The 26,835-nt window shown below is 35.3% G+C and overlaps 1 protein-coding gene across 7 annotated transcripts in view; it reads left to right on the top strand.

The window, feature by feature from the left end:
- The first annotated feature begins 8,075 nt into the window (after positions 1 to 8,075).
- The window catches only part of rnf220a (ring finger protein 220a), a 482,952-nt gene continuing 464,192 nt past the window's right edge, over positions 8,076 to 26,835 (top strand). For 6 of the 7 annotated variants that reach the window (XM_061936166.2, XM_061936135.2, XM_061936152.2 and 3 more), the window contains exon 1: positions 8,076 to 8,232. The gene's annotated coding sequence lies outside the window, so the exon portion shown is untranslated. The remainder of the gene's footprint in view (positions 8,233 to 26,835) is intronic. The other variant, XM_061936158.2, reaches the window with a different exon arrangement.

The raw sequence follows: 26,835 nt of genomic DNA, 5'->3' as shown, positions 1-26,835 counted from the left end.
CAAAATATTGGTATAACTACTTCCTATTGTATACTCCTTACATGAATGTGACCTGTGCCTTTTGGGATGCTCAAAATAGTCAAGTAAATCCAAGAAAGACAATTTTGTTTGACTACTTGATTAGAAAATTTCCAATACAGTAGCGAGACAAACTGTGCCTTATTCTAAAAAAAAAAATAGAACATGATAAACATGTTAAAACAGAAAATAAGCAGATATTAACAGTAAATGAACAAGTGGATAAGTAATCTTTTTTTACAGTTTGTCCTTTATAATATGTTACTGCAGACTAATTAGGAGTCTTTGTTTGTTTACTTACTACTAAAAGACAAGTTGTCTAGTATGTTCACAATTTTATTTAAGGACTAAATTACAATAATAAACATATGTTTCATGTACCCTAAGAGTTTTTGTTCAAATAAAGACAATAATGACATTTTTTGTGGTCCCCTTTATTTCGAAAAGTACCGAAAAATATCAAAATACATTTTGGTACTGGTACCGGTACCAAAATATTGGTATAACCACTTCCTATTGTGTACTCCTTACATGAATGTGACCTGTGCCTTTTTGGGATGCTCAAACTTCTCAAGTAAATCCAAGAAAAACGATTTTGTTTGACTACTTGATTATAAAATTTCCAATACAGTAACAAGACAAACTGTACCTTATTCTAAAGGTTTGCTACCTTGAAAAAAAAAATAGAACATGTTAAACATGTTAAACCATAAAGTAAGCAGATATTAACACTAAATGAACAAGCAGATTAATAATACATTTTTACAGTTTGTCCTTAATAATGTGTTCAAAATAATAGGTAGATAAATGACACAATATGTAACAAATTAGACTAATTAGGAGTCTTTGTTTGCTTACTTACTACTAAAAGACAAGTTGTCTAGTATGTTCACTATTTTATTTAAGGAATAAATTACAATAATAAACATATGTTTCACGCACCCTAAGAGTTTTTGTTCAAATAAAGAGAAATAATGAGAATAATTACATTTTTTGTGGTCCCCTTAATGTAGAAAAGTACCGAAAAATATCAAAATACATTTTGGTACTGGTACCGGTACCAAAATATTGGTATAACCACTTCCTATTGTGTACTCCTTACATGAATGTGACCTGTGTCTTTTTGGGATGCTCAAACTAGTCAAGTAAATCCAAGAAATACTTTTGTTTGACTACTTGATTATAAAATTTCCAATACAGTAGCGAAACAAACTTTGCCTTATTCTAAAAAAAAAGAAAAAAAGAACATGATAAACATGTTAAAACAGAAAATAAGCAGATATTAACAGTAAATGAACAAGTGGATAAGTAATCATTTTTTTTACAGTTTTTCCTTTATAATATGTTACTGCAGACTAATTAGGAGTCATTGTTTGTTTACTCACTACTAAAAGACAAGTTGTCTAGTATGTTCACTATTTTATTTAAGGACTAAATTACAATAATAAACATATGTTTCATGTACCCTAAGAGTTTTTGTTCAAATAAAGACAATAATGACATTTTTTGTGGTCCCCCTTTATTTCGAAAAGTACCGAAAAATATCAAAATACATTTTGGTACTGGTACCGGTACCAAAATATTGGTTTAACCACTTCCTATTGTGTACTCCTTACATGAATGTGACCTGTGCCTTTTTGGGATGCTCAAACTAGTCAAGTAAATCCAAGAAAGACAATTTTGTTTGACTACTTGATTATAAAATTTCTAATACAGTAGCAAGACAAACTGTACCTTATTCTAAAGGTTTGCTACCTTGAAAAAAAAAATAGAACATGTTAAACATATTAAACCATAAAGTAAGCAGATATTAACAGTAAATGAACAAGCAGATTAATAATAAATTTTTACAGTTGTCCTTAATAATGTGTTCAAAATAATAGGTAGATAAATGACACAATATGTTACTATTTAGACTAATTAGGGGTCTTTGTTTGTTTACTTACTACTAAAAGACAAGTTGTCTAGTATGTTCACTATTTTATTTAAGGAATAAATTACAATAATAAACATATGTTTCACGTACCCTAAGAGTTTTTGTTCAAATAAAGAGAAATAATGAGAATAATGACATTTTTTGTGGTCCCCTTTATGTAGAAAAGTACCGAGAAATATCAAAATACATTTTGGTACTGGTACCAAAATATTGGTATAACCACTTCCTATTGTGTACTCCTTACATGAATGTGACCTGTGCCTTTTTGGGATGCTCAAACTTCTCAAGTAAATCCAAGAAATACTTTTGTTTGACTACTTGATTATAAAATTTCCAATACAGTAGCGAGACACACTTTGCCTTATTCTAAAAAAAAAAATAGAACATGTTAAAACAGAAAGTAAGCAGATATTAACAGTAAATGAACAAGCAGATTAAAAATCATTTTTTACAGTTTGTCCCTCATAATGTGTACAAAATAATAGGTGTATAAATGACACAATATGTTACTGCATACGTCAGCAGACTAATTAGGAGTCTTTGTTTGTTTACGTACTACTAAAAGACAAGTTGTCTAGTATGTTCACTATTTTATTTAAGGACTAAATTACAATAATAAATAGAGATGTCCGATAATATCAGCCTGCTGATATTATCGGACGAATAATGTTTTAAAATGTTATATACACTGTAAAAAATTACTGTAAAAATACAAAAAAAAAATACAGTTATATACTGTTCTTCTTAAATGCAGTTAAGTACTGTAAATTTTGTTGCATTTTACAAAAAATATCGACCAGCAGTAAGTTACTGTAAAACTACAGTATAATTCAGTATTTTTCAGACTTGTTTCTTGGGTCCGCCCACAATTCGTCCAACCGAGCTTCATTTTACCTGGCCGCCACAGCTAAATCCATCCTACTGCATGGTGTGTTTTTGATAACAAGGTAAGAGTCACTTGTACCTTGATGTGTCATTTTCTGTTTGAATTGCTTTATATATATATATTTATAAAGTCCGAAATGACATAGCGTCACAGTCAGCATCACAGACACTATCGTTGACCACATGTACCGCCGCATGCTAGCGAGCTAAGTTTTCTTCATATTTGTCATAGTGATCATAATGTCATAGTCATCTCAAAAAGATGATAACTTGCAACATATGTGCTACGACTTGCAACAATGTATTTGCGTATGTTAGACCAGTGGGGGGTACTTGAAGGTATGCCAAGGGGTACGTGAGATTTTTTTTAAATATTCGAAAAAATAGCAACACTTAAAAAATCCTTTAGAAATATATTTATTGAATAGTACTTCAACAAAATACATGTTTAGGATGAAGTTCAAGAATCCTGAAGGATCTCTACTACAATCCCCAAAGAGGGCACTTTAAATTGATGATTACTTCTATGTGTAGAAATCTTTATTTATAATTGAATCACTTGTTTATTTTTCAACAAGTTTTTAGTTGTTTTTATATATTTTTTTCCAAATAGTTCAAGAAAGACCACTACAAATGAGCAATATTTTGCACTGTTATACAATTTAATAAATCAGAAACTGATGACATAGTGCTGTAATTTACTTCTTTATCTCTTTTTTCCTACCAACAATGCTTTGCTCTGATTAGGGGGTACTTGAATTTCAAAAAATGTTCACAGCACTGAAAAAAGGTTGAGAACCACTGTCCTAAGGCAGTGGTTCTCAACCTTTTTTCAGTGATGTACCCCCTGTGAACATTTTTTTAATTCAAGTACCCCCTAATCAGAGCAAAGCATTTTTGGTTGAAAAAAAGAGATAAAGAAGTAAAATACAGCACCATGTCATCAGTTTCTGATTTATTAAATTGTATAACAGTGCAAAATATTTCTCATTTGTACTAGTCTTTCTTGAACTATTTGGAAAAAATATATAAAACAACTAAAAATTTGTTGAAAAATAAACAAGTGATTCAATTATAAATAAAGATTTCTACACATAGAAGTAATCAACTTAAAGTGCCCTCTTTGGGGATTGTAATAGAGATCCATCTGGATTCATGAACTTCATTCTCAATATTTCTTCACAAAAAAATAAATCTTTAACATCAATATTTATGGAACATGTCCACATGTCTCAGCTGCATTACTGCTACGTTTTAACCAAGCCTCCATTGTTTTCTACATGGATAGTTGATTGACAGTTGGTGCTGTGTGGCACCGCCAGGTAGGGTCAAACCATCATTGCATGGGGGAAACTCTGGCTTTGTGGTAATGAATAGAATAGCCTACTTGATTTGATGTTCAGTTTATGAACTTACATTCATATTTTGTCGAAGTATTATTCAATAAATATATTTATAAAGGATTTTTGAATAGTTGCTATTTTTAGAATATTTAAAAAAAATCTAACGTACCCCTTGGTATACCTTCAAGTACCCCCAGGGGTACGCGTACCCCGATTTGAGAACCACTGCCTTAGGAGACTACATGTAAACAGAGTAAAGAGAGAGCGAGTGAGGTGGCCATTCCAAATACCTTTAAAATGCTACCCATTTTAGATACTGTTTAGGAACATAAACTGCATTTCTTGACTGTACCAGTTGCTGGTGACAAAGTCACAATAAAACGTTGGATGATCAGCATGGAAGGTGGTGTCATCTGCGAAGGCGTCCAACCTAGCTTCATCTCAGGGCTTGCTACCCTTCTTGCCACCTACTATGTGTTCAACTTGGAATACCAAGAGGAAGGTGCTCGGACATTGGAATTTGTTCAAAGGTAAATCCCCTTGATACTGTTAAATACTGTTAGGATATTTTGCCCCTTTTCTCACCTCTGTTCAGGAATTTGATTTGTCATTTCCCCAAGTTTGTGCCTTAAATCAATGACTCTTCTGTTCCTTTGTGGACTTTCTTATTAGGGACCGAAGCACCAGTTTGACTCTAGGATACAGAGAAGGTAGGTAATGTGCAGGTAAAGATATGTTGACTGGGTCAAAGAAGGAAGCACCTGTTTGACCCCAGGATGCAGAAAAAGTAGGTAATTTGCAGGCAAAGATATGTTGACTGGGATCACCCAGTCAACATATCTTTACCTGCAGGAAGCACCAGCGTGACCCGAGGATGCAGAGCAAGTAGGTAATGTGCGGGTGAAGATATGTTGAATGGGTAAAGGCAGGAAGCACCAGCGTGACCCCACCATGCAGAGAAGGTAAGTAATGTGCGGGTGAAGGTATGTTGAATGGGTGAAAGAAGGAAGCGCAGGTGTGGTCGAGGCAATGCAGACAAGGTAGGTAATGTGCAGGTGAAGATATGTTGTATGGTGAAAGAAAGAAGCACCAGTGTGACCCCAGGATGCAGGGAAGGTAGGTAAGGTGCAGGTAAAGTTATGTTGAATGGGTAAAGGCAGGACACACCAGCTAGACTCCAGGATACAGAGAAGGTAGGTAATGTGCAGGTAAAGATATGTTGAATGGGTAAAGGCAGGAAACACCAGCTGGACTCCAGGATACAGAGAAGGTAGGTAATGTGCAGGTAAAGATATGTTGAATGGGTAAAGGCAGGAAACACCAGTCAGACTCCAGGATACAGAGAAGGCAGGTAATGTGCAGGTAAAGATATGTTGAATGGGTAAAGGCAGAAAGCACCAGCGTGACCACACTATGCAGAGAAGGTAGGTAATGTGCAGGTAAAGATATGTTGAATGGGTAAAGGCAGGAAGCACCAGTGTGACCCCAGGATGCAGAGAAGATAGGTAATGAGCAGGTAACGATATGTTAAATGGGTGAAAGCAGGAAACATCAGCGTAAATACACGGTCCCGTAGATGGAGAGAAAACACATAAATAGAGAGAGGGATTGGGGAGGCTTTAGCATTGTCTTCCTCTCTGAATTTGTCTTAATGGGTTTTAGAGCATTCACTCATCTACAGCTGTGGTTATGGTATAGGCTCACATATATCCTAAAATTGATATGAATATGTGTGCAGTGCATATTCCTAAATTAACAATGTGAGGAGTTCTGTATCGACTGCAAGTAATCTTCAATCACAACAGAATATCTAATATGCCTTCTCTCTTTTTTAGGCGATTCATTGGCGTTAACCCTGAGAGGGGAACAAAGACTAGCCAGGGAAAGGTGGTGTCCAAGAAGACTGGGAAGCGGGTCCAGAAAAAGGCAGCAACTGTAAATCCTCACGTAGCCACCCTTATAAAACATCTCACAGACTTTGAGTGGGGCTTTATGTAGTCGACAATTAAACACTGGACTCGTGTTCAGTTATTTGTCTCCAGTTTGAAATTAAGTTGACATGTTCTAAATGTTAAAATGCTTTACTGAAAATAAGAAGAATGCACTAAATGTACATTGAATGTATTTGATGCGCTTTAAAATAATTGGTTAATAAAAGCATAAACTTGCAAGGCCATTTCTCCAGTCATTTTAATGCCAGCAGATTGCAGGGGTTTTGATTTTGAAAAATTAAAAGTTCAACTCATTAACTTCTAGTGGCATTATACTGTAAAGCTCAGTCTACAGTGCTTACAATTATTTTACTGTAATTAACTGTTCATGGATATTACAGTAGATACACTAAAATAACAGTGTAATGCCGCTAAACAGATGACAGTATTATGCTGTGAAGCGTATATTTGATACAGCACAGTACTGTGATACCTTTTACAGTAATAAACTGTAGTGATAAATCACAGTATGTGTGCTGTAGAAAAACAGTATATACTGGAACCATTAGCTGCCAGTAGGTTACTGTATTTAAACGGTGAAAATTCTTACAGTGTAGGAAATGATCGGTATGGTTTTTTTTGTGTTTTTTTTCTAATTAAATCAACATAAAAACACAAGATACACTTACAATTAGTGCACCAACCCAAAAAACCTCCCTCCCCATTTACACTCATTCTCACAAAAGGGTTGTTTCTTTCTGTTATTAATATTGTGGTTCCTACATTATATATCAATATATATCAATACAGTCTGCAGGAATACAGTCCGTAAGCACACATGATTGTGCGTGCTGCTGGTCCACTAATAGTACTAACCTTTAACACTTCATTTTACTCATTTTCAAGTTTCAAGTTTAGTTTATTCACAATACCATATAACAATTACAATAGTAGTGAATATCTTGGTAAGTGAAAGGGTCCCCCAAATAAGCTAGAAGAAGCTTTTGACAGAGGACAGTTTGTACATGGAATGATGAAACATGGTGGCAAGCACACAAAAAAACCAATGCTATATGATAAAAAATAATAAAAAATAATAATAATACCATTTTCATTAATTAATATATTCTATGTAACTGGTTTTATATTGTTTTACTTTTTTTTTTGTTCAAGAAAATGTTTTTCATTTATTTATCTTATTTTATCTTTTTTTTTTTTTTTTTTTTTTTTTTAAAGGACCTTATCTTCACCATACCTGGTTGTCCAAATTAGATAATAATGTGTTAATTCCACGACATTATATCGGTATCGCTTGATATCGGTATCGGTAATTAAGAGTTGGATAATATCGGAATATCGGATATTGGCAAAAAGCCATTATCGGACATCCCTACTAATAAACATATATTTCATGTACACTAAGTTAGAATAAAGACAATAATGACAATTTTTTTTGTGGTCCCCTTTATTTAGAAATATTTCGGTACCGGTACCAAAAAAATTGGTATGGGGACCACCCTACTTTTAAAAAAAACGTTTGGTATTATTATTATTTTTTCCTCCTCAAGACAGGGGCGCATGTGAGCACTGCGCGGCAGCACTGCGCCTCCTAAGCGCTCTTGGACCCTGGACCACCCTTCCCTCCCACGCTCCCTCCCACGCTCCCTCCTCCTCCTCCACTCACACGCTGCTGAGACCCCCCCCCCCCCCCCCCCCCCCGCCACCGTGCGTGGCGCTCCCGCAGCGGCTCAATCCTCCTTCCCCCCTGTGCGCGTTCCGACTGCGCGGCTGCTCCACGGCCACTTTTACACACTGCGTGGAAAGTCAGTCCCCCCCCCCCCCCCCCCCCTCTCTCTCTCTCTCTCTCTCTCTCTCTCTCTCTCTCTCTCTCTCTCTCTCTCTCTCTCTCTCTCGCTTCCACGTACGCCCACGCGCGCACACTTCCCTCCTCCGGCGGCCACAACAAGGAGGTGTGAACTACTTGCGACTTTATCTCCCTGCCGCCGACGCGCAACCGCGACCACCGCAAACTTTGCCTTCTTCTTCTTCTTGTTTTTTCCCTTTCTTCTTCTTCTTCCTCGTTGGCGTTTGGAAGTACGCGGAATCCTTCCACCCAGAGGTGAGTGACACTCTCCTTTTTTGTGTGTGTACTAAACTACTCGGGTGTTGTTGACGCCGGCACAAGTTGCAATTGTGCAACCCGCGCGCGCGCGCGCACTTTCGCTTAATTGTTTGTGTTGCGCGCGCGCGTCAAGAAAATGTCCTTCTAAGAGAACACTTTGACAAACTTCTAGTGGAAATGTCCGAGCGAACAGCATTTATCTTTTAAAATGGAAGCAGAACTTTGCGCGTATACGCGATTTTTTTAATGAACTTTTACGCACGGACTTTCCAACCAAGTGGCTTCATCATTTTCATTTTATTTTCTACACAAATCCACAGAAAAGCACTACCAACTATTTATTTAAGTGCCTTTTTAATTATTTCACATTCAAGTGTATTTAAAATGGAGGAAAAACAAGTTTTAAAGTGAATTCCTGCCATCCATCCGCACGATTTATTAATATAATCAGAATAATGCGCGTGCTCGTGCCCATTTCCACGCGCGTGCACGCAGAGGGAAACACCTGTTAACTTAGGGGTCCACAATAATTTACACCACCACCCCGCCCCCCTACCCCACCCGGCCCCTAAGCAAGCAACGCCCCAGCCGGAGGAAACTCCCCCCGGGGGGGCCTTCCGATGTCCTGGCCGGGAGCCGGCAGCCAAAGCCGGCGTCCCCGCAGTCTGAGCTCCCGCTGCCGCCACCGCGTCACGTTGGCCGCGTCCAGCATTTTATTTGTTGGGCCATAAAGACACGCCTCGTTAGGGCGGAATCATTCATTTGCGAGATTTATGACCATTTTTCCTTTTTTTTTTTGAAAAAGGCCTTTAATGTGAAATTATGACATTTTTGACATTTTATCAACTTTTACAAATGAAAAAAAAACCTAAAATAACAGGACAGTTTTATTATTATTTTTACTTTATTCCTATTTGTGCATTAACTTTTTATTTATTTATATATATATATATATATATACATTTTTTTTTTTTGTTACCAAACATCCGTTTAAAATAATTAACTTTGTAATATTAAATAAAGCAAATGTGGAAAATGATGCATTGGAATTTAAAATATTATAGAAAAAAATACGCATAGGCATGACATTGTAATTACGTAAAAAAAAAAAAAGAAAAAAAAAAATATTAAAATCGGTAGTTTGATTCAAGTGATGGATGTCTTTAAAATCGATTCATTGATTTGTGCTTATTTTATCTTTTTAAACGTGGGGATCAAAAAGACAAATGTGCAAAGCGTTGCGTTCAAATGTCATCGGATTTGAAAAACAGTTAGTCGTTTTTTTTGCTTTTATTTGAATAAACTAAACATGCATTCTTATTATAAATAATTTTTTATCAACTCTAAATCACATTTCTCATAAAAATACACGTGTTTACTATATGCCATCGTTTAAAATAGACCAATGTTTTCCACCCAGGCACTTAACATATTATCTTTATAAAGACACATATGCAAAGCGTTGCGTTCAAATGTCATCGGAATTAAGGAATTGAAAAAAAGTTTGTCTTTTTTTTTTTACTTTTTTTTTTAATAAACTAAACATGCATCCTTATTATAAACCTTTTTTAATCAATTGTAGAACATATTTACTATATTTTATTGATATACTTGCTCATAAACATACATTGTATTATGTCATCCTTTAAATAGAGCAATTAAAGATGCATATTTTCCACCCACGCACTTAACATATTATCTTTAATAAAGACACGTGTGCAAAGCGTTGCGTTCAAATGGCATCGGAATTAAGGAATTTAAAAAAAAGTTTGTCTTTTTTTATTTGAATAAACTAAACATGCATAATTATTAATAAACCCTTTTCATCAATTGTAATACATATTTCTAAGAAGAATACATGTTTACTATATTTTATTGATATATTTGCTTATTATGTCATCGTTCAAATGGACAATTAAATATGCATATAACATAACATATTATCTTTTTAAATGTGTTGCGTTCAAATGTCATCGGAATTAAGGAATTTGAAACAAGTGTGTCTTTATTTGTTTTTTATTTGAATAAACTCAACATGCATAATTATTAATAAACATGTTTTATCAATTCTAAAACATATTTCTAAGAAACATACGTGTTTACTATATTTTATTGACATATTTGCTCATAACTAGACATTGTATGATGTCATCGCTCATTTAAATAGACTAATTAAATATGCATATTTTTTCTTGTTGTGCCGCACGTCATACGTGGAGATGATGTCGTCCACGCCACGGCGCGTGTCAGTGCGTCAGGTTATTATTTCCCAATTGACTCTTCCCGCCTCAGTGATTTATAGGCCGACACTTTTCCCTCCAATTAAAGCGGTTTGTGTTCCGTGGCGGTTTAGTGGCCCTGCGAGGGGGCCCCTATGTTCTTTAACTAACTCCCCGGCAAATCCCGCATTCTGACTGATTAATATTCCAGAGTCGCCCGAGAGGGACAAGCGGTAGGAAAATGATGATTAAAGTGCTTTAGAACCCACACTAATTATTGTTATGCATTACAATTAAATTGCAATTATTAATTGACATTTTTCCCACTTTAATTCCTTGCAGGCCCGTGATTGCGTGGATGTTTTTGCGTGCGCACAAACAAAACTCCTTGAAAAGTACCGAAAGATGATTTATTTTATTTTTATTTATTTTATTGCGCAGAATCGATCGATGACCGGCGCGTCACGCTCGCGTGCGGCGAGAAGTGACGGCAAATTAATGTCCGTGTCCCGCGTGGGTCGATGCCGCCGCGCAAGAAACTTTTGGCCGCGCGGCGCGGGGTCGCCGTGATGAGTTTGGAAAGCAAAACCAAATCAAATCAAATAGTAAAATGCAAAAAATAAAAAAATGAAAAAATAAAAAATGAAAGAACGAAATAAATCAGATGTTATTTTTGTTGTAATATTTATTGCTGAAAAAAAAAAATATATTCTTGCTATTATTATTATTAGTAGTAGTAGTAGTATGAACATTTAACGGAAAAATCATGTTTTTTGTTTTTTATAATTTTATAATTATTATTTTAATTACATAGGTAATAATGTATCAGATTGATCAGGTCCTATTAAGCGTAACGAAAAAGTGACTAAAATAAAAAATTTGATTAATTAAAAACGGACTATTAATGGTGCGCGCGTCATTACCCCCCCCCCCCCCCTCCTTATTTGACACTTGTAGTAAATTAAGCGCCCCAAATCCCCCCCCCCCCCCCCATCAGTCTATTAAGCCTTATCAATACGTGCTAATTCTTCATATAAGCAACTCCTTCTCACTGCAACTTCTCTCTCTCTCTCTTTTGGGTGCGCCTTTATTATTGTTTGCCACATTAATAAACATAATTTATTATTGTTTGCCACGTTAATGAACATAATTGGACACGCAGCAGGAGGTAATTGAAACGAAGGCGTGGCAAGTGACACGCGTTTTAAACACGCACACTCACACCACGTGCTTTTTATTAAAACTTTGCATTATTGTTCTTTAATCTATCATATATATATATATATATATATATATATATATATATATATATATATATATATATATATATATATATATATATATATATATATATATATATATATACATACATATATATATATATATACACACCTATATACATATAGATATATACATATATATAAATAAATAAATAAATAAATGATAAATGGGTTGTACTTGTATAGCGCTTTTCTACCTTCAAGGTACTCAAAGCGCTTTGACACTACTTCCACATTTACCCATTCACACACACATTCACACACTGATGGAGGGAGCTGCCATGCAAGGCGCTAACCAGCACCCATCAGGAGCAAGGGTGAAGTGTCTTGCTCAGGACACAACGGACATGATGAGGTTGGCACTGGGTGGGGATTGAACCAGGGACCCCCGGGTTGCGCACGGCCACTCTCCCACTGCGCCGCGCCGTCCCCTATATATATAAATACATATACATATATACACATACATACATGTTTACACATATATACATATACATACACATATATACATAAACATATATACACATATATACATGTTTACACATATATACATATACATACACATATATACATAAACACCTATATACATAAATACATATACATATATACACATATATACATGTTTACACATATATACATATATATACACATATATACATAAACATATATACACATATATACATGTTTACACATATATACATATACATACACATATATACATAAACATATATATATGCACATATATACACATATACATATATACATATACACATATACATACACACACACACACATATGTATATATATATATATATATATATATATATATATATACACACATATATACACATATACATACATATATGCATATAAATTTATACACACACACATATATACACATATATACATATACATTTATACACACATATATACATATACATACATATTTACATATACATACATATACATATATATATACACATATATACATATATATACACACATATATACATATACATATGTATATACATATACATATATACATACATACACACATATATACACGTATATACACATATATACATATACATTTATACACACACATAGGCTCCAGCACCCCTCGCAACCCCTGAAAGGGACAAGTGGTAGAAAATGGATGGTTGGATGGATATATACAAATATATATATATATATATATATATATATATATATATATATATATATATATATATATATATATATATATATATATATATATATATATATATATATATATATATATATATATATATATATATATATATACACTTTATTTCCCCCACTCACATTTTTACACTGGTGACAGTTTTCCTTCTTCACCCCCAAATGTAATATTTATTATTGCTTCTTACTTATTAATGTAATATTCATTTGTAATATTACAATGTCATATTTATTATTGTTTATTATTTATTCATGTAATATTCATTTGTAATATTACAATGCAATATTTATTATTGTTTATTATTTGTTAATGTAATATTCATTTGTAATATTGCAATGTCACATTTACTATTGTTTATTATTTATTAATGTAATATTCATTAGTAATATTACGATGTCATATTTATTATTGTTTATTATTTATTAATGTAAAATTCATTTGTAATATTATAATGTAATATTTATTATTGTTTATTATTTATTCATGTAATATTCATTTGTAATATTATAATGTCATATTTATTATTGTTTATTATTTGTTAATGTAATATTCACTTGTAATATTATAATGTCATATTTATTTGGGACAAACCGGAAGTTAAAGAGGCAGGGCCGCTGCACAGTATCATCATGATCATCTGTATCGACGCCAGGCCAGGCGAGTAAATAGCGCGGCTGCAGTCACGTGACGTGGGAGGGGAACATGTTTCGTGGTTTGCCGGCAGGGAGAAACTGGCGGGAAAACAACCGCGCGCTCCTGGGTGGCAAAGACGGGAAGTCAGAAGTAATGAGGGGGAGGATGTCCCTCCTCATCTTCATCATCATCATCATCACCTTTCTGCCTTCCTTTGTCAATGACGTCATCCTTTTCTGCAGCTTACTTATATTTTACACACTTGACTTGTTAAATATTATAATTATTATATTAAATGATCACACATTAGATTAATGATGTCACTAATTTAGACAGCACAAGCTATTTTTACCTTAAACGCTATATGATCAATAATCAGATAAATGCATAAGTCAGCACAAAAATGAGTTAAAAGACTGGTGTTGGCTAAATGTCACTCCAAACAATCCAAACAATACCCTGCAAACAAGTGTTGTGTGCAAATAAGTGACGTGCATTCAGGCAAAACGTTAATAAACATTCATGTATACAAATATATATATATATATATATATATATATATATATATATATATATATATATATATATATATATATATATATATATATATATATATATATATATATATATATATGTATATGTTTTTTTTAAAGATTCTTTTATTTATGCAAATACGAGTAATCCAAATTCTAAAATGGGATTAATCTGATACAAGAAATTAATAATTTGACAGCCCTATTTCTATTTATTTATTTTTTACAAAAAAGGTGCCAACAACTTCAATATAAAGTGGACAAAATATGAATTTAAACAAAATAATGTCATAATCTGTCAATAGGATGAAAAATATGTGAAGTTTTGCTTCACTTCAGAGTGTAAAGTGTCTGCTACACATAACTCATCTTAATAAAACACTATTTTATTTATCATTAAGTTATCAGGGGTCCTTGAAGGCACCACAGTTATGGGCAAAGTAATGCAAATATGAAACTCATTATATTATCATCATTATTATTATCAATATTTGTCCATCTCTTAAGTCTGTCTTTAAAAACTTTTTCTCGAGGGTCCTTGAATGCACCACGGTCATGGTCTCTGTGTAAACATCAAAGTCATTATATTATCATCGTTATTTGTCCATCTCCTAAGTATGTCTTTAAAAATGAGTGACGCCCTTGTGACTAACTTTAGTCAAGGGTCCTTGAACGCTCCACAGTTATGGGCAAAGTAATGCAAATATGAAACTCATTATATTATCATCATTATTATTATCAATATTTGTCCATCTCTTAAGTCTGTCTTTAAAAACTTTTTCTCGAGGTCCTTGAATGCACCACGGTCATGGTCTCGTGTAAACATCAAAGTCATTATATTATTATCGTTATTTGTCCATCTCCTAAGTCTGTCTTTAAAAATGAGTGACACCCTTGTGACTAACTTTAGTCAAGGGTCCTTGAACGCACCACAGTTATGGGCAAAGTAATGCAAATATGAAACTCATTATGTTATTATCATCATTACTGCAGGAGTGACGCCTCTGTGTCTAACTTTATTCAGGGGGTCCTTGAACGCACCACAGTTATGGGCAAAGTAAGGCAAATATGAAACTCATTATGTTATTATCATCATCATTACTGTAGGAGTGACGCGTCTGTGTCTAACTTTATTCAGGGGGTCCTTGAACGCACCACATTTATGGGCAAATTCTGGACATCAAACTATTATTATTATTATTCGTCCACCTCCTAAGTCTGTCTTTGAAAATGAGTGATGCCTCTATGCCTGACTTTAATCATGGGTCCTTGAACCCACCACAGTTATGGGCAAAGTGCAAAGTGATGCTAAAATCAAACTCACCGTATTGTTATCAATATTGTTATTATTTGTCCATCTCCAAAGTCTGTATTTTCAAATTAGTGAGGCCTCTGTGTCTAACTTTAATCAAGGGTCCTTGAACGCACCACAGTCATGGGCAATGGGTTGCAAAAATCTAACATATTGTATTATTATCTTCATTTGTCCATCTCCTAAGTCTGTCTTTAAAAATGACTGATGCCTTTGTGACTAACTTTAATCAAGGGTCCTTGAACACACCACAGTTATGGGCAATGGGTTGAAAAAAATCAAAGTTATTACCGTATATTGTTATCGTTATTCGTCCATCTCCTTAGTCTGCCTTTAAAAATGAGTGACACTTTTGTGACTAACTTTAATCAAGGGTCCTTGAACGCACCACCGTTATGGGCAAAGTAATGCAAAAATCAAACTTATTATATTATTATCGTTATTCGTCCATCTCCTAGGTCTGTCCTTAAAAATGAGTGACGCCTTTGTGACTAACTTTAATCAAGGGTCCTTGAACACACCACAGTTATGGGCAATGGGTTGCCAAAATCTAACGTATTATATTGTTGTCATTATTCGTCCATCTCCTAAGTTTGTCTTTCAAAATGAGTGACGCCTTTGTGACTAACTTTAATCAAGAGTCCTTGAATGCACCACCGTTATGGGCAATGTGTTGCAAAAATCAAACTTTTTATATTGTTTTTGTTATTTGTCCACCTCCTGAGTCTGTCTTTCAAAATGAGATACGCTTTTGTGACTAACTTTAATCAAGGTTCCTTGAATGCACCACAGTGATGGGTTGCAAAAATCTAACTTATTATATTATTATCATCATCATTACTATTATTGTTCGTCCATCTCCTAAGTCTGTCTTTCAAAATGAGGGACGCCTTTGTGAATAACTTTAATCAAGGTTCCTTGAATGCACCACAGTGATGGGTTGCAAAAATCTAACGTATTATATTATTATCATTATTTGTCCATCTCCTAAGTCTATCTTTAAACATTATTGACACCTTTGTGACTAACTTTAATCAAGGGTCCTTGAACACACCACAGTCATGGGCAAAGTAATGCAAAAATCAAACTCATATTATCATTATCGTTAATACTGTTATTATTCGTCCATCTCCTAAGTCTGTCTTTCAAAATTAGTGACACCTTTGTGACTAACTTTGATCAAGGGTCCTTGAACGCACCACCGTTATGGGCAATGGGTTGCAAAAATAAAACTTGTTATATTGTTAACGTTATTCGTCCATCTCCTTAGTCTGTCTTTCAAAATGAGTGACACCTTTGTGACTAACTTTAATCAAGAGTCCTTGAACGCACCACAGTTATGGGTTGCAAAAATCAAACTTATTATATTATTATCATCATCATCATTACTATTATTATTCGTCCATCTCCTAAGTCTGTCATTCAAAATGAGTGACGCCTTTGTGACTAATTTTAATCAAGGGTCCTTGAACGCACCACAGTTATGGGCAATGGGTTGCAAAAATCTAACTTATTGTATTATTATCGTTATTCGTCCATCTCCTTAGTCTGCCTTTCAAAATGAGTGACGCCTTTGTGACTAACTTTAATCAAGAGTCCTTGAACGCACCACAGTTATGGGCAAAGTGATGAAAAAAATCTAACTCATATTATTATCATCATTACTATCATGATTCGTCCATCTCCTAAGTTTGTTTTTAAAAATTAGTGATGCCTTTGTGACTAACTTTAATCAAGGGTCCCTGAACGCACCACAGTTATGGGCAATGGGTTGCCAAAATCTAACTTATTGCATTATTATCGTTATTCGTCCATCTCCTAGGTCTGTCCTTAAAAATGAGTGACGCCTTTGTGACTAACTTTAATGAAGGGTCCTTGAACACACCACAGTTATGGGCAATGGGTTGCCAAAATCTAACGTAATATATTGTTGTCATTATTCGTCCATCTCCTAAGTTTGTCTTTAAAAATGAGTGATGCCGTTGTGATTAACTTTTATCAAGGGTCCTTGAATGCACCACAGTTAGGGGTTTCAAATATCTAAAATATTATATCATTATCGTTATTTGTCCACCTCCTAAGTTTATCTTTATAAATGAGTGACGCCTTTGTGACTAACTTTAATCAAGAGTCCTTGAACGCACCACAGTTATGGGCAAAGTGATGAAAAAAATCAAACTCATATTATTATCATCATTACTATCATGATTCGTCCATCTCTTAAGTTTGTTTTTAAAAAATAGTGATGCCTTTGTGACTAACTTTAATCAATGGTCCCTGAACACACCACAGTTATGGGCAATGGGTTGCCAAAATCTAACTTATTGCATTATTATCGTTATTCGTCCATCTCCTAGGTCTGTCCTTAAAAATGAGTGACGCCTTTGTGACTAACTTTAATCAAGGGTCCTTGAACACACCACAGTTATGGGCAATGGGTTGCCAAAATCTAACGTATTATATTGTTGTCATTATTCGTCCATCTCCTAAGTTTGTCTTTAAAAATGAGTGATGCCGTTGTGATTAACTTTTATCAAGGGTCCTTGAATGCACCACAGTTAGGGGTTTCAAATATCTAAAATATTATATCATTATCGTTATTTGTCCACCTCCTAAGTTTATCTTTATAAATGAGTGATGCCTTTGTGACTAACTTTAATCAAGAGTCCTTGAACGCACCACCGTTATGGGCAATGGGTTGCAAAAATTTAACTTATTATATTGTTGTCGTTATTCGTCCATCTCCTAAATCTGTCTTTAAACATTAGTGACGCCTTAGTGACTAACTTTAATCAAGGGTCCTTGAACGCACCACAGTTATGGGTTGCAAAAATCAAATGTACTATATTGTTATCGTTATTTGTCCATCTCCTAAGTCTGTCTTTAAAAATGAGTGACGCCCTTGTGACTAACTTTAATCGAGGGTCCTTGAACGCACCACAGTTATGGGCAATGGGTTGCAAAAATCAAACTTTTTATATTGTTATCGTTATTTGTCCACCTCCTAAGTCTGTCTTTAAAAATGAGTGACGCCTTAGTGACTAACTTTAATCAAAGGTCCTTGAACGCACCACCGTTATGGGCAAAATATTGCAAAAATCGAACTTATTGTATTACCGTATTTTCCGCACCATAAGGCGCCCTGGGTTATAAGCCGCGCCTTCAATGAACGGCATATTTCAAAACTTTGTCCACCTATAAGCCGCCCCGTGTTGTAAGCCGCATCTAACTGCGCTAAAGGAATGTCAAAAAAACAGTCAGATAGGTCAGTCAAACTTTAATAATATATTAAAACCAGCGTGATGTGGGCGCGCATGGAATCGTATATCAACATGGACAGAGCTGCGTGAAAAAAGCCACCCGGCCTCTTCGCGTAAACTTAAACTTACCTTAACCACTCGCTCATCTTTTCTTCATCCATCCCTTCGAGTTAGCTTTTATGATGACGCCGGCTGGAAAGGTCTCTTTTGGCAAGGTCTTCCTTTTGAATATCACCATGGGTGGAAGTTTCTGGCCATTAGCATGGCAAGCTAGAACCACAGTGAAGGATGACTTCTCATTCCCTGTGGTGCGAATATTCACCGTACGTGCTCCCGTTGTATCCACAGTGCGGTTCACAGGAATATCAGTTGCTGTGAAATAGTAATCCGTGTGCGGATGGAGAGATTGCGTCTTTTCATGAACTGGATACCTGTCGCTTAGTAGGAGCCATTTTGTGGTCTTTACAGATGTAAACACACAAAGGAAATGAAACGTACGGTAATATCCGCGCGCTTTTTCTTCTTCTACGCGGGCGGGTGGTTGCTTACAGTAGAAGAAGAAGCGCTTCCTGTTCTATGGGGGCGGGTGCTTACCTTGGCGGTTGCTTGCGTAGAAGAAGAAGCGCTTCCTGTTCTACCGGGAAAAAAGATGGCGGCTGTTTACCGAAGTTGCGAGACCGAAACTTTATGAAAATGAATCTTAATATGTATCAATATATAAAGCGCACCGGGTTATAAGGCGCACTGTCAGCTTTTGAGAAAATTTGTGGTTTTTAGGTGCGCCTTATAGTGCGGAAAATACGGTATTATCGTTATTCGTCCATCTCCTAAGTTTGTCTTTAAAAATGAGTGACGCCTCTGCGACTAACTTTAATCAAGGGTCCTTGAACGCACCACAGTTATGGGCAATGGGTTGCAAAAATCTAACTTATTATATTGTTGTCGTTATTCGTCCATTTTCTAAGTCTGTCTTTGAAAATGAGTGACGCCTTTGTGACCAACTTTAATCAAGGGTCCTTGAACACACCACAGTTATGGGTTGCAAAAATGTAACTTATTATATTTTTGTCGTTATCAGTCCCTCTATTAAGTCTGTCTTTAAAAATGAGTGATGCCTTAGTGACTAACTTTGATCAAGGGTTCTTGAACGCACCACCGTTATGGGCAATGGGTTGCAAAAATCTAACTTTTTATATAGTTATTGTTATTCATCCATATCCTAAGTTTGTCTTTAAAAATTAGTGATGCCTTCGTAACTAACTTTAATCAAGGGTCCTTGAACGCACCACACTTATGGGTTGCAAAAATGTAACTTATTATATTGTTGTCGTTATCAGTCCATCTCTTAAGTCTGTCTTTAAACATTAGTGATGCCTTTGCGACTAACTTTAATCAAGGGTCCTTGAACGCACCACAGTTATGGGCAATGTGTTGCAAAAATCTAACTTATTATATTGTTATCGTTATTGGTCCATCTCCTAAGTTTGTCTTTAAAAAATAGTGATGCCTTTGTGACTAACTTTAATCAAGGGTCCTTGAACGCACCACAGTTTTGGGCAATGGGTTGAAAAAAAATCTAACGTATTATATTGTTATCGTTATTCGTCCATCTCCTAAGTTTGTCTTTTAACATTAGTGACGCCTTTGTAACTAACTTTAATCAAGGGTCCTTGAACGCACCACCGTTTTGGGCAGTGGGTTGAAAAAAATGTAACTTATTATATTGTTATCGTTATTCGTCCATCTCCTAAGTTTGTCTTTAAAAAATAGTGATGCCTTTGTGACTAACTTTACTCAAGGGTCCTTGAACGCACCACAGTTTTGGGCAATGGGTTGAAAAAAAATCGAACGTATTATATTTTTATTGTTATTCGTCCATCTCCTAAGTTTGTCTTTAAACATTAGTGACGCCTTTGTGACTAACTTTAATCAAGGGTCCTTGAACGCACCACCGTTTTGGGCAATGGGTTGAAAAAAATCTAACTTATTATATTGTTGTCGTTATTCGTCCATCTCCTAAGTTTGTCTTTAAAAAATAGTGATGCCTTTGTGACTAACTTTACTCAAGGGTCCTTGAACGCACCACAGTTATGGGCAATGGGTTGCAAAAATCAAACTTTTTATATTGTTATCGTTATTCGTCCATCTCCTAAGTTTGTCTTTTAACATTAGTGACGCCTTTGTAACTAACTTTAATCAAGGGTCCTTGAACGCACCACCGTTTTGGGCAATGGGTTGAAAAAAATCTAACTTATTATATTGTTGTCGTTATTCGTCCATCTCCTAAGTTTGTCTTTAAAAAATAGTGATGCCTTTGTGACTAACTTTAATCAAGGGTCCTTGAACGCACCACAGTTATGGGCAATGGGTTGCTAACTCCTACATCATGTTCTCCTATGCTGCCACAGATAGATTTATGAAATCTTTTTGTTATTTTTTAAAATAATTTACATATTTACACATTTCCAGGGACCCCCACTGCCGCCCCTCGTGCTTTGGGACCCCTGCATCCCCTCTTACCCCCCCACTTTGACGCCCCTGTCTCCAGCCAGCTTGATCCCATCGCATGTTCGGGGGAATTGTGTCACAAAAATGTTGCGGTAAGCGGCTGGGACTGTGCTTACTGTTAGATTAGCGGCTGCTGCGGGGGCACGCCGGCGCAGCGGGGCAATAAAGAGCCACGGCGCGGGGGTGGGGTGGGGCTGCGCGGTGCCACCGCACGCCCTCGTAAAAAAAAGGCCGGATCTCAGGCTCACCTGTCAGTCCGGAAAGACGGCGGTGTCATCTGTCAGCTCGTCGGGGTTGTTGGCGGCGGGCGATGTGTCACCCTGATTGTTCTTTAAAGTGACCAGGAGAAATGATTTATTTGTCGCCGGGGCGGCTTTATGATTCCGGTCTGAATAGAATTCCCTGCCACGGGTCCCGGGGTCATGACTCCGCGTCTGCAAATATTCCCAAAGTCCTAAAGAAAGTGGAAAGAACAAAATCCTATTTTCTCACTGCAGGGCAAGAAACACCTGCTTAGTCATACCTTTTTTTTCCCCTTAAAGCTTCCCCGCATGTCGTAAAATATACGAGCTGCTGCACAATAGTGTGCACAAAGTCATCTAACGAGCAACACAATTAAACATGCACCTTTTACAGCCGTGTTTGTCAATTATCTTTGGCAGGAAACTCTCCGCCGCGGCTATAAATAGCAGCATTTGTCTGTAAACTTGTTATAAGTACACCTCTGCATAACATCGGATGAAATTTAAAACAAATAAAATCATTTTTTTGATTGACTTGAACCATTTGATGCTGAAAAATACATTTAAATTGTACAATATATAACATCTATGCATTTTCTTACGCTTACCCAAAGTCGGGTCGCGGGAGCAACAGCCTAAGCAGGGCAGCCTGGTCTTCAATCTCCCCAGGTGGTCTTCCCCGTAGTCTCTTACCGGTCGGACATGCCCTGAACAACAAAAATGAATAGAAAAATGTGAGTTGATTTTTTTAAATATCAAAATGAGGAAGTCAGGATTAAAGGCTACAATGAGCACACCTTCAGAAGCTTGACGCATGATACTGATAAAGCATGTCCTCCGAGGTCACACAGAGGCCCACCCCCTCACTATTTGAGAAGAATATGACTTAAAATGTTCAAAATCAGCCCGTAAAAACACGCAAAGTATGATTGGCTACACCAGCGATTCAGTAAATGTTAGCGGGCTCCGGCGGGTGTGTTTTAAAAAAATAAAATGTAAAAATACAGTGAGACCTGAAGGGAAGCAAATGGTCACCATTTTGTGGACAATGTGAAAATGTCAGGTCGGAGACCATGATGCGTACTTTATATATACAGGTAAAAGCCAGTAAATTAGAATATTTTGAAAAACTTGATTTATTTCAGTAATTGCATTCAAAAGGTGTAACTTGTACATTCTATTTATTCATTGCACACAGACTGATGCATTCAAATGTTTATTTCATTTAATTTTGATGATTTGAAGTGGCAACAAATGAAAATCCAAAATTCTATATATATATATATATATATACATATATATAAATATATACATATTTATATAAATATATACATATATGTATATAAATATATACATATATATATAAATATATACATATATATAAATATATACATAAATATATATATATATATATATATATATATATACACATAAATATATAAATATATATATATACATATATATATACGTATATATATACGTATATATATATATATATATATATATATATATATATATATATATATATATATATATATATATATATATATACATAAATATATAAATAAATATATATATATACATATATATATATGTATGTGTGGGGAAAAAAATCACAAGACTATTTCATCTCTACAGGCCTGTTTCATGAGGGGGGTACCCTCAATCATCAGGAGAATCTCCTGATGATTGAGGGTACCCCCCCTCATGAAACAGGCCTGTAGAGATGAAATAGTCTTGTGATTTTTTTTCCCCACACATACATATATTGCGCTCTACTACGGTATCGAGCACTATTTTTTGGATAACCTTATTAAGACATATACATATATATATATATATATATATATATATATATATATATATATATATAAAAACATATACATATACACACACATATGTAAATGTTTACTTTGCATGCAGTTGGCCAATTCTTTTCAGCCCACTGCGGCCCCACCACTCAAAATTTTGGACACCCCTGATCTCTTGGTGTGCCAAGGAAACACTTGATTAAATATTGCAACACAGTGTGACTGTTCAAACTGCGTGCAACATTACAGTGGCCACCAACATCAAATAAAACCTAAGGCCTACTACGCTACCGGACTTTAATTTCGGCAATTACGGCGGTATTTGGAGAGCCGAGTGTGTTCCGAGGTCATACTTGGTGGAAAAAGTTTGGACAGAAGGAGGCTTTCATGGGCGGGATTCTAGAAATAATGTAAGGTGGAGAGCGAGAGTGGAGATTAATGAGGGTGATTCCTATTCACAAGGACGTTTGAGCTTTGCCTCGTGGCCAGACATGAAGGAGTGGATTCCAATAGTATCGACTGCCCAATCCCACGTCAGCACACACACACACACACACACACACACACACACACACACACACACACACACACACACACACACACACACACACACACACACACACACACACACACACACACACACACACACACACACACACATTTGTGTAGTTCGTACCTTCAGGAGACCTGAGAAAAAAGCCTCCCTCTTTAGGACCAGCCTTTCTAGATGTATAAAGAAGTGTATTTACAACATTAATAATATATACATACTAAAAAAAAGCTTGTTGTGAAAAATGAGTTGGAATTTCACAATAAAAAGGTCACAATTTCACAAGAAAAACGTAGAATGTTGGCAGTGTTATAATAAAAGTTGTAACTTTACTCAACGCAAGCCAACATTTGACAAGAAAAACTGAACATTTGTGCAATATTATGATAAAAGTTGGAATTTTACTCAATAACAGTCGCAATTTTACAAGAAAAGCTTAACATTTTGGCAATTTTATGAAAAGAGTCGTGATTTTGTGCGACAAAAGTCACAATTTTATAAAGAAAACTTGAAAATGTTGGCAATATTATAATAATAACCAGAAGTTTTATGACAAAAGTCATAATTCTACTCAAAAAATGTCACTGTTTTACAAGAACAAGAAAAAAATTGCCAATATTGTGATAAAAGTCAGAATTTTATATGACAAATGTCACCATTTTCCATTAAAGTAATAATTTTACATATAAAAAGTAATAATTTTAGGAGAAAATATTGCAATGTTACAGAAACAGAAAGAATATGAGAAATTGCTCCCAATTTTATGTGAAAGAAGTCGACACATTGTGAGAAAAAACTGCTTTTAGTTAACTTATTTTTATGAATTTTTTTTTGTTTGTAATTGTTTTTTAATCTTCATTATTTACTCCAAGTTATTACAGCATGTCTCTATATACATATTTATTTTATTATTTGTATTATTATTTTTGGCCAAAGGAGGCGCATTTCAATTTCTTACACACTTGTTATTTCATATGTTTTTTTGAACAAAAACATTGTTTTGAAACGTATGACGATATAATATGTTGTTTTATTATTAGAGATGATTAAAGTGTAAATATATGTCATTGCACAAAGTACATTTATTTTTGTGTAATACATTTATCAAGAAAAGATGAGGTACTTTATTAACACATTATTGTTATTTGGTTTTGCATAATACTGCAAAATGCAACGGCAGATAATATTTCTCTTAATAGGTGCCATTTTTAGAATAATACCAGTATGCTGAAGCACGGTACGTCTGACTAGGGTATCGGACTTTGTAGCTTACCAATGTCGTACTCAAACATTTTTGACAATTTTTGTTTTTTAAGCGCGCCGTGTGTAATGTTCTACGCTATCAATGGAACTTTGATTGATTGATTGAGACTTTTATTAGTGGATTGCACAGTACAGTACATATTCCGTACAATTGACCACTAAATGGTAACACTCCAATAAGTTTTTCAACGTGTTTAAGTCGGGGTCCACGTTAATCAATTCATGGTAAACAGCAACGTTTCGGTGTCTGCTTGCTGACGGGTACTTGCTCGCGTCATTTATTAAACAGGCGTCCCACGCGTGTTTCTCATGAATACTTTAGCATACTTTGCTCTTTGAATAGGCTGAAAGTTTCCCATAAAATGTTCTTGTGTTGTGCAGTAGTAAAATGATCTAATAGAATATAATAATGGGAGACGGGGCTTTCTGCTCTGCCGCTCCCAGTCTGTGGAAAGCTCTCCCTGACCACCTGAGGGCACCACAGACTGTGGATGCTTTTAAAAAAGGCTAAAAAACCCTTCTTTCTAAAAAAAAAAGCCTTTTTTTAGATTTGTGCGTGCTAGTTCTGGTATTATTTTCTGAACATTTTATGGGAAACTTTCAGCCTATTCAAAGAGCAAAGTATGCTAAAGTATTCATGAGAAACACGCGTGGGACGTCTGTTCAAGCAAGTACCCGTAAGTAAGCAAACATCGAAACGTTGCTGTTTCATTGATAGCGTAGAACATTACACATTATCATTATTTTATTTTTAGTTTCCCATAAAATGTTCATAAAATAATACCAGTATGCTGAAGCACAGTACGTCTGACTAGGGTATCGGGCTTTGTAGTTTACCAAAGTCGTACTCAAACATTTTTGACAAGTTTTTTTTTGTTAAGCGCGCCTTGTGTAATGTTCGACGCTATCAATGAAACAGCAACGTTTCGGTGTCCGCTTGCTTACGGGTACTTGCTTGAACAGACGTCCCACGCGTGTTTCTCATGAATACTTTAGCATTCTTTGCTCTTTGAATAGGCTCAAAGTTTCCCATAAAACGTTAATGTGTTGTGCAGTAGTAACATTTTCTAACAGAATATAATAGTCAGTGGAACGCTCTCCCTGACCACCTGAGGGCACCACAGACTGTGGATGCTTTTAAAAAAGGCTTAAAAACCCTTATTTATAAAAAGATGTATGTGTGCTAGTTCTGGCTATTAGGCTGTTCTAGTTTTAATTTGTATTTATTTATTTTATTATCTTTTTATTGTTTTTTTAATACACTGTAGCACTTTGAGGTAGTTTGCTCAATGTAAAGAGCTTTTTACAAATACAATATATTATTATTAATAATAATAATAGAATGTAATGTTCTAATTGAACAATGGAGGTTGTAAAGGAAGAGCAGGGAGGAGTTGCTTCAACAACGTCGGTTATTTTCATTCTGAGGTCCGTTTATGTCCGGACGGAGAGTGCCGCTGCTAGCGGGTCGGTGACGATGACTTCTGTTTTGTCTGGTCCGCCGTTTTACTGCCGTGTTACAGGTACTGTTTGGAACCAATTAAGGTATGTAAATAAACATTTACAAATAATTTCTGTGTAAATAACTTATGTCACAACGTATATATCTGAGGCTTATAGCCGGGTGCGACTTATATACGGAAAAAACTATTTTTTTTACTTCTGGAATTTAGTGGGTGTGGCTTATATACAGGAAAATGACGGTATATTTAATATTTTTGACACATTTCCAGACTTCTTGGGCGCACCACTAGATAGGTAATCTCTGACAATGACGGAGGGTGT

This window comes from Nerophis lumbriciformis, linkage group LG03 (genome assembly GCF_033978685.3).
Source record: "Nerophis lumbriciformis linkage group LG03, RoL_Nlum_v2.1, whole genome shotgun sequence".
NCBI lineage: Eukaryota > Metazoa > Chordata > Actinopteri > Syngnathiformes > Syngnathidae > Nerophis > Nerophis lumbriciformis.
Note: the sequence above shows the minus strand (reverse complement) of the source record. Positions and strands in the feature narration are given on the sequence as shown.